Source organism: Muntiacus reevesi, chromosome 3, assembly GCF_963930625.1.
Source record: "Muntiacus reevesi chromosome 3, mMunRee1.1, whole genome shotgun sequence".
NCBI classification, from domain to species: Eukaryota; Metazoa; Chordata; class Mammalia; order Artiodactyla; family Cervidae; genus Muntiacus; species Muntiacus reevesi.
The window spans coordinates 130,256,717-130,265,888 of NC_089251.1; positions in this window are offsets into that span (position 1 = coordinate 130,256,717).

The following is a 9,172-nucleotide window of genomic DNA, read 5'->3' on the forward strand; positions in this document are numbered from 1 at the left end:
ACTACTTTAATTACAAAGTTAATTTATTAAAACAAAGAAAGCAGTCCTCCTTGCTGCCTCATTTTCACTTCCCATCAATTCCTAGGTCCCTCTCCTGAGCCTCTGCCCTCATCATTCGATCCTAATTTGACTCTGACCCCTTGAACCTCCAACAAATTTGTCACTGTTCTGTCCTTGTCACTTAACCTCTGAGCAGAGCCTTCAACTTCCCTATCACAGTGTCCTCTGGGTCTTTTTTTTTTTTTTTAAGAAGTAAAACATATTTTATTTATCAAAAGTAGGATTCTAGGACTTCCCTAGTGATCCAGTGGCTAAGAGTCTGAACTCCCAGTGCAGGGGGCCCAGGTTCAGAGATGCCCGATCAGGGAACTAGATCCCATATGCTGCAACTAAGAGTTCGAATGTCACAACTATAGATTCCACATGCCACAACTAAGACCAGGCACAGCCAAATAAATAAATAAATGAATGAATGAATAAAAAAATTCTAACAAGGCTTGGCTTTCCAATCGAAAACATGTGTCCCATGATGTGTGGAACAGTATTTAAGCAATGAAATAAATTTGCAATGGTCATGATTGTGCCTTGTTCTTCTTCTTCTTTTTTTTTTTTGTTCTTCTTTTTTTTAACCTGGAGTATATACAGTTCCTTTACAATGTTGTGTTTGTCCTCTGGTCCCCTTCTCACACCCCCTACAGCTTCCCCATCTGCTGTCATCCCTCACATTTACTGCTTCTCCTGACTTCAGCTATCACTTGCTATTACTCATTACTCCCAAAGAGAAGTGTCCACCCTAGCTTCCCCCTCTAGTTCCAAACCTAAATGCCCATCCTCTTTCTGGCCATCTCCAGGTGTGGTGGGGGCAGGGGGAGGGGACGGGGGAGGTGGGCTCAGTCTCTTCTCCGTAAAAAGCACTGATAGTTTGCACCAAGTATTTGTTAAGGATTAACTATAATTAGCCGAGTAAAGGAAGTAGTGCCAAGTTTGTTGTGGATAATCACTAAATGTTCACTGAAGTTATTGCACCTTGTATCATTCTTGCAACATCAAGGTCTGGTCCCTGTGAGTGCTCCATCATCACCCAAATTTGGGCCCTGAGTCCCAACACGTGGTCCATTGTGGGTACCTCCCATCACTGTCCACTTTACATAGGTTATCAGACAAAAGCTTTGAAAGCCCAGGTCGGAATCAGATCTACCTCCTGCTCAAAGCCAGTATCTACAGCATTACATTCACATGACTTGGTTTAGCAATACAGTCTCAACCCAGTTTTCCAGTGTTCTGTGCTTACACTGCTCCTTTCCATGTCCCTGGCTTTCAGTCAGCCTGCAGTGGTCATTTTCCTGTACTTTTGCCCCCTTACCCCTGCCCCACAACCTGGAGAAATCCTTTAAGGCTCGCTTCTAGAGGTACCTTCTGCCCCAGCACTCCGGATATGGTCTAAAGCTTTCCAGGATAACTGTAACCAATTAAGGGCCAGGTTCTCTTGGTCTGGGAAGTTTTGCAGGTTCTCCCAGGAGGAGGAAAGGAGGAGGGTAGAGTTCAGGCCCAGAGAGACTGAGATGCCCCCACCTTTGAGTAACAGTTCCTTGAAAGTCCAACATCCTCTTTGAAGGCCCTGCGATCACATAACTGTTTGCAGTGCCTGGTCACTACTCTACCTCCAGACTCTGGAATATTGCCTGCCACCTGGTAGTCAAAAAGAAATGAATGGTTTGAAATGTAAGCCTTATTGCTTTTCACTTGAACTATGGGGAGTCCAGCTCAGGGGTGGTGGTGGGGGGGTGCCACCGTGGCTTCCTTGTAGACAGAAATGATGCCCTGTGCTTCCTGGTCTGTCCCTCATCCAGCACCTAGCACCTAGTATCACAGAGGCCTCAGTGTTTTCTTGGGTACAGGGCAAGGAAGACTAGAACCAGCGAGTCTGATTGTCCATTATGCCCTAGACATGCTCCAAGTCCTCACATGTATTATTTCATCACCCCGACCGTATCCTCAATTAAGGTGAACGCCCTGGGTCAGAGAGGCTGTGGTGTACCTCATCACAGAGCTAATAAGTGACAGAGCCAGATCCGATCCTGGTTTTATCTGACCCCAGAGTCCAAGCTCCATCCACTGATGCCATGTTCCCAGCTGGGGTAGGGAGTAAGGTAGGGGGTGGTTAGGTCAGATTCAGCCAGGAAACAGATGACTTCCTCAAACTGGGAACCAGAGGAGAGCTTTATGGAAGGACCACTTTACAGGTGATGGGCAGGGGACATGCGGCTCGCCAGGGTTAGGGGCAGAGGGGCTCTGTCACCACCTGTAGGCCTGACAGGTGAGGGGAGGGAGCAGTTATGGAACTTGGAGGGATGGAATTGCTGGGACAGGGCCACCTGACTGCCGCTGTGACCTTTGGTTGTGGAATGAGCCAGTCCTTGGTGACCCTTTGGGAGGAAGAACAGATATCCCAGCTCCACTGGCTCCCGGCCACCCCTCTCTTGTGGGGCTTTCCACTGGCCAAACCTAGCTGAAGCTGGAGGTCAAAGGGCCCCTGCCATGTCCACCCAGGCCGGCCCTGAGCACGGTGGGGAGGAGGGTGGAGATGGGTGTGGGGGGCAGATGGAAGGTAGCCAGCGAAACGAGGCCAGAGAAGACACATGGGTTTGGTGGGGGGAGCGGCGGCGACTGTGGGTGGGGTGTACTGACCCTTCAGAGGTGAAGGCCAGACACCACCTTTCATCCACTGGCTGAGATAGCTCTGAACTGACCCCTCATCCCATCCTCTGCTCAGAACCAGGGGATTCTCTTAAAATACAGTGCAGATCATGTCCTTCCCCTACTCAAAACCGTTCAGTGGCTTCCTGATACAGTAAAACTCCAAATCTTTAACAAGGCCCCGGAGGTTCTGCAGACCAGGTCCTGCTCATGTCCTCAGTCAGTCTCCTAAGAGGCCATGCCCAATGCTCAGCGCCCTTCAGGCACACAGCTCTCTTGGAAGTTTCTGGAAAGCCCAAGTTCTTTCAGTTCTGAGTAGCCTCCACCACCTTCACCTTCATAGCTTGTCGCTTAGAGAATAATACCAGCATGCCTGCCACTGCACACACAGACACACACCCACACACCCATATCTATATGGATGTTATCTGTAGACAAGGGAAATTAGAGTGATTTTAAGGCTTGTTTGACTTTGACTCATGGTAAGAAAGACATTTTTTATGAAGACCGTTATACATACGTACATAAGTAAGACTGAAACGAAGTTCCACAAAACAATAATGCCTATATTCTCATTTTTTTCTAGTCCTTTTTAAAAAATGTTGGCATTATCCATTTAATTGATGTTACTAATGGGTCACGACCAGCAGTGTGAAAAACGCTGCATTTTAACCATCTTCCACCTAGAAAAATGTTGGTTCCCTATCCTTGCCAAGGGATGATAGCCATATCCTGCCCCCTAGTGGTCATCTTTGGAAACTGGTCGTGTCTTAAGAGGAATACAAGGTGGGGGAATACTTTCTTTTTCAGTAATAAGTACTGAGTACAGGCCACGTATCTGAAGCCTTGAGGTTTGAGAAGAATTATAGCATAGACCTCGACCCAAAGAATATTCTCCCGACTGATGACCACAGTGTAATTGCGCTAGGTCTGTGCTGTCCAATGTGGCCACCAGCCACATTTGGCTACTAAATATTTCAATACGGCTAATGCAACTAACAAATTTACTATTAATTTAATTGTATTGAATTTTAAATGTTTTCAGTTATTGGAAAACACTCAAATATGTTTGGAACAAACTTGATATGTGAATTCACTTTTTCAACTGTACATTTTATAAAAACTAAAGATTCAAAAAAAAAACTAAAGATTCCATATTTTTGATGAAAATTTAACATCCAAATCCAGATGTGCTGTACGTGTACACTGCATACTGGACATCAGAGACTTAGCATGAGGGAATTCCCTGGTGATCCAGTGGCTGGGGCCCTGTGTTTCCACTACAGGGGAAGGGACATGGGAAGTGAGATCCTGCGTGCTTTGCACAGACCAAAAAAATTAAAAAAAAAATCAAAGATTTAGCATGGAAAAAATTCCCATTAATAATTTTTATACTGATTAAATGTTGAAATAATATTTTTAGATATGTTGGGTTAAACAAATATATTACTAAAATTAAATGCATCTGTTTCTTTTTACTTTTTATTTTATTTATTTTTTGGCCACACTGCACAGTATATGGGATCTTAGTTCCCCAACCAGGGATCGAACCTGCGCCCCATATTTATCTCTGCACTGGAAGCTTGGACTACTGGACCGCCTGGGAAATCCCTCCTTTCACTTTTTAAATGTGCTTAATGAAAAATTTTGAATTACTCATGTAGCTCACGGTATTTCTGTTGGACAGCACTCACAATGAAGAAGGAATTCATAGGGCCTGGACTCCACCTCAGGCCTGTCCATGCTGACCATGCTCGGCCACCTCTCCAATGGACTCTGCACTCTGTGTTTAGTGTCTATGGAAACGACAACAGAAGGATAAGACCCCCTCCAGACAGGGGAATCGTGAAGATCGTATCCAGGTTACTCATCGTCTAAGAGAACACATACACTAATCACTCCTTCCTCCAGACAGGCCATAAACTTTTCTGTACCTGTCGGAGAGTAACCTCGTGCTTATTGATTATTGGCTAATTGTTTAACTGTCTGAGTACATGGCACATGAGTGATGGGGTTATTGGGATTGTATTTTCCCTTTCTTAGTTTATGTAACTCTCAAGGAATTTGAGGTGGTGGGTTTGGACACGTACACATGGGGTATAAAAGATTTTCACAAGTGCTGGTCAGGGCCCTTGGCTAAGAGGAGACTTTGCCTTGGGCCCACCAGTGTAATAAACTGCACTCCACTATCTGCATTGTCCTTTTGAGTGAGTTTGTTCCCCGGGAACGCGTGGCTACAACAAGGCTGGAGCTCCTTCTGGTGTCCCTTCCTCCAGCCCGTCCTGTGCATTTTGCATCCCTGATGGAGAAAGGATGGAGGAAGTTGCAAGAATCCTCATTCAGACTGGGCTTTGGATGGGGGGAGGAATTAGGAATTAAATGGTGGACCTATTAAGATTGAGATGCCCATGACCTCAACACTAAGAGTGTGGGCCTCCCACCCATAGCCCAGCACAACATGGAACACATTAGAAATGTGTACTCTCAGGCCTCAACCCCCTACTGAAGCAGAATCTGCATTTTAACAAGGTTTCCACATGATTTATGGGCTTCCGAGGTCAAAGCTATGGTTTTACCAGTAGTCATGTATGGACGTGAGAGTTGAACCATAAAGAAAGCTGAGCATCGAAGAATTGATGCTTTTGAACTATGGTATTGGAGAAGACTCTTGAGAGTCCCTTGGACTGCAAGGAGATCCAACCAGTCAACCCTAAAGGAAATTAACCCTCATTGGAAGGATTGATGCTGAAGCTCCAATACTTTGGCCATCAGATGCAAAGAGCCAACTCATTGAAAAACACCCTGATGCTGGGAAAGATTGAAGGCAGGAGGAAAAGGGGACGACAGAGGATGATATGGTTGGATGGCATCACTGACTCAATGGACATTAGCTTGAGCAAGCTCCTGGAGATGGTGAAGGACAGGGAAGACTGCTGTGCTGCAGTCCATGGAGTCCCAGAGTCGGACATGACTGAGTGATTGGACAACAGCAATAACAGGTGGTGCTTGGGATAAAGAATCCCCCGCCAACACAGGAGACAAGAGATACGGGTTCAATCCCTGGGTCGGGAAGATCCCTTGGTGAAAGGAATGGCAAACCACTCCAGTGTTCTTGCCTGGAGAATCCCCATGGACAGAGGAGCCTGGAAGGCCTCAGTCCATGGGGTCGTGAAGAGTCAGACATGACTGAAGTGACTTAGAATGCACACAACACAGGTTTTGCTTGCACACAAAAATTTGAGAAGCAGTCACCTATTTGATAGCCAAGTGGAGATACAGGGGGCAGTTCTCTCTGTTTTTTTTTTTTTTTTTTTTGCTCAATGACCAAGGAAGTGTTGCAGGAAAAAAGAAGAGGAGTGAGGCTCTTTTTCTCCCCTTTCCTGATAACAAAAAAGATAAAGAGAACAGTGAGCAGGCCTGAACCTTCCTAGTCTTTTTTTACTTTAACTGCTCTTAACTCTGCCTGTCTGTAACTATCTTTGCTTTTCGGCCCCTAACTCTGCAGGAGCTACATTTCACACCTATTTTCCTTTGACTCTATGCTAAATACATCCTGTATCTGGTATTTACCCTTACAACACACCCTTCCCCTTGTAGTTACATATCAGAAAGAAGGCCAAAGAGCCACTGCCAGATTCAATTACTAGGCTATGGTCTTTGAAACAATGCAAGAGGAAGAAATTAAGGCCCTAACTCCTTTGTTCTTCATCAACGACTCCTGACAGCGAGCCTTCATGTTATATAAGCCCCTAGAAATCAACCCTGAATATTCCTTCATTGGAAGGACTGATGCTGAAGCATCAGCCACCTGATACTTTGACCACCTGATGCAAATACTTTGGCCACCTGATGCAAAGAGCTGACTTGCAGAAAAGATTCTGATGCTGGGAAAGATTGGAGGCAAGAGAAGCGGATGAGACAGAGGATGAGATGGTTGGATGGCATCACCGACTCAATGGACATGAGTTCGAGCAAACTCCAGGAAATAATGGAGGACAGGGAAGCCTGGCATGCTCCAGTCCATGGGGTCATAAAAAGTCAGACACAACTTAATGACAGAACAGCAACAGATCTATCTAGCACCAAAGCTGGCTGATAACTGGATTTGCCTTCAGGCATTCATTACTACATTCCCTAAAGATTCTGATTCAGAAGTCTAGAAAGAGGTATCCCCAAGGGAATCTATATATATATTCATAAACTCCTCAGGGGATTCTGATAGTCATGAGAGACTGAAAAACATTTTGCCCTGCACCCTGGCTAACCACTGTGCCCCAGGTGGATGTCAGGCTGATTCTGCAGCCCTTCCTCACATAGCAACATTTCCTTGTGGGAAGGAGAAGCTCTAACCTAACCTGATGGAAGAAATAAAAGTTACAGTGGTCCATTTTCAAGAACAGCCAGCTTTGACGATGTAATTAGCTGATAGCTGTAAGGATTACAAATACGTCCTTGGTGGTTCAGTTGGTAAAGAGTCTGCCTGCAATGCTGGAGACTCAGGTTCAATCTCTGGGTCAGGAAGGTCCCCTGGAGAGGGGCATGGCAACCCACTCCAGTATTCTTGCCTGGAGAATTCCATGGACAGAGGAGCCTGGTGGGCTTCCATGGTGTCACAAAGAATGGGACACAGGTGAGTGACTAACACCTTCACTTTCATAAGGGTTACAAAACTGGAAAGTCCAGACAAACAAATGGAGGGTGGGTTGCCTAGGATTTTCGCACGGGTTCATCCTATTGGTAAATTCAAAATATCAGAACAGGAATAGGTCTGCAGGAAAGGAGGAAAGAAGATGTCAGGGAAGGGCCAACCCAAAAATAGAGGGAGGGAACAAACCTAGGTGATTGTTCACCCCATAGTACTCAGTCAGTGAGGAACTGGGGGATGAACCTGTGTGTTAAGGATAAGTGTAACAACTCTGGGGGTGCCTGCCCACCAGACATCTGCAAGACTGTCATTAAAGCCTTCCTTCCCACAGCAACTTGTGTCTCCAAGTCCATTCTTTGAGTTTGGGCTGGTGAGCATGTTTCTCACACCTGATTCCAGTACTCTCATCTAAGAATTGTTGTTCAGTGGCTCAGTCATATCTGATTCTTGGAGACTCATCTAGTAGAGTCACTAACAACATCACAATGTGTAAGTCACTGGAGGTAGGAAAGAGCAGTAGGATTAGACCCATTAAACCTGTTATAGGAAAAGAGATGGGCCCAGGCCCATCAGTGGCAAAGCTGGGATACACCCTTGCTCCTGGGACGTTGAATCTGCCATTCTTTCTACTCCCTATTTCTTCTTCTTCTTTTTTAATTGGAGTACAATCATTTTACAGTGTTGTGTTTCTGCTGTACCACAAAGTGAATCAACTGTATCTATACATGTACATGTATATCTCCTCCCTCCAGAGCCTCCCTCCCTCAACCCCCCCCACCCCGCCCCAGGTCATCACAGAGCACCCAGACGAGCTCCTTGTGCTCTACGGCAGCTTCCAACTAGTCATCTGTTCCTATTTCTTTATGAAAGTGCTAACTACTGTTAAATTGCCATACTCAATGTGCCATCAAATTTGGAAAACTCAGAAGTGGCCACAGGAATGAAAAAGGTCTGTTTTCATTCCAATCCCAAAGAAAGGCAATGCCATAGAATGTTCAAATTATTGTACAATTGCACTCATTTCACATGCTAGCGAGATTATGCTCAAAATCCATCAAGCAGTACGGGAACTGAGAACTTCCAAATGTACAAGTTGGATTTAGAAAAGGCAGAGGAACCAGAGATCAAATTGCCAACACATGGTGGATCATAGAAAAGGCAAGGGAATTCCAAAAAAACATCTGCTTCACTGACTACGCTAAAGCCTTTGACTGTTTGGATCACAACAAATGTGGAATATTCTTAAAGAAATAGGAATACCAGACCACATTACCTGCCTGCTAGGAAACCTGTATGAAGGTCAAGAAGCAACAGTTAGAACTGGACATGGAACAAGAGACTGGTTCAAAACTGGGGAAGAAGTACGTCAAGGCTGTATATTATCACCCTGCTTATTTAACTTATATGCAGAGTATATCATATGAAGTGCTAGGCTGAATGACTCACAGGCTGGAATCAAGATTGCTTAGAGAAATATCAACAACCTCAGATATGCAGATGATACCACTTTAAAGGCATAAAGTGAAGAGGAACGAAAGAACCTCTTGGTGAAGGTGAAAGAGGAGAGTGAAAAAATTGGCTTAAAACTCAACATTCAAAAAACTAAGATCATGGCGTACAGTCCCATCACTTCAGGGCAAATAGATGGGCAAAAAGTGGAAATGGTGACTTTATTTTCTTAGTCTCCAAAATCACTGCAGACATGACTGCAGCCATGAAATTAAAAGGAGCTTGCTTGACATGAATCAGCCATGGATTTACATAGAAAAAATAAATAAATAAAAGAAGCTTGCTCCTTGTAAGAAAAGCTATGACAAACCAAGATGTATT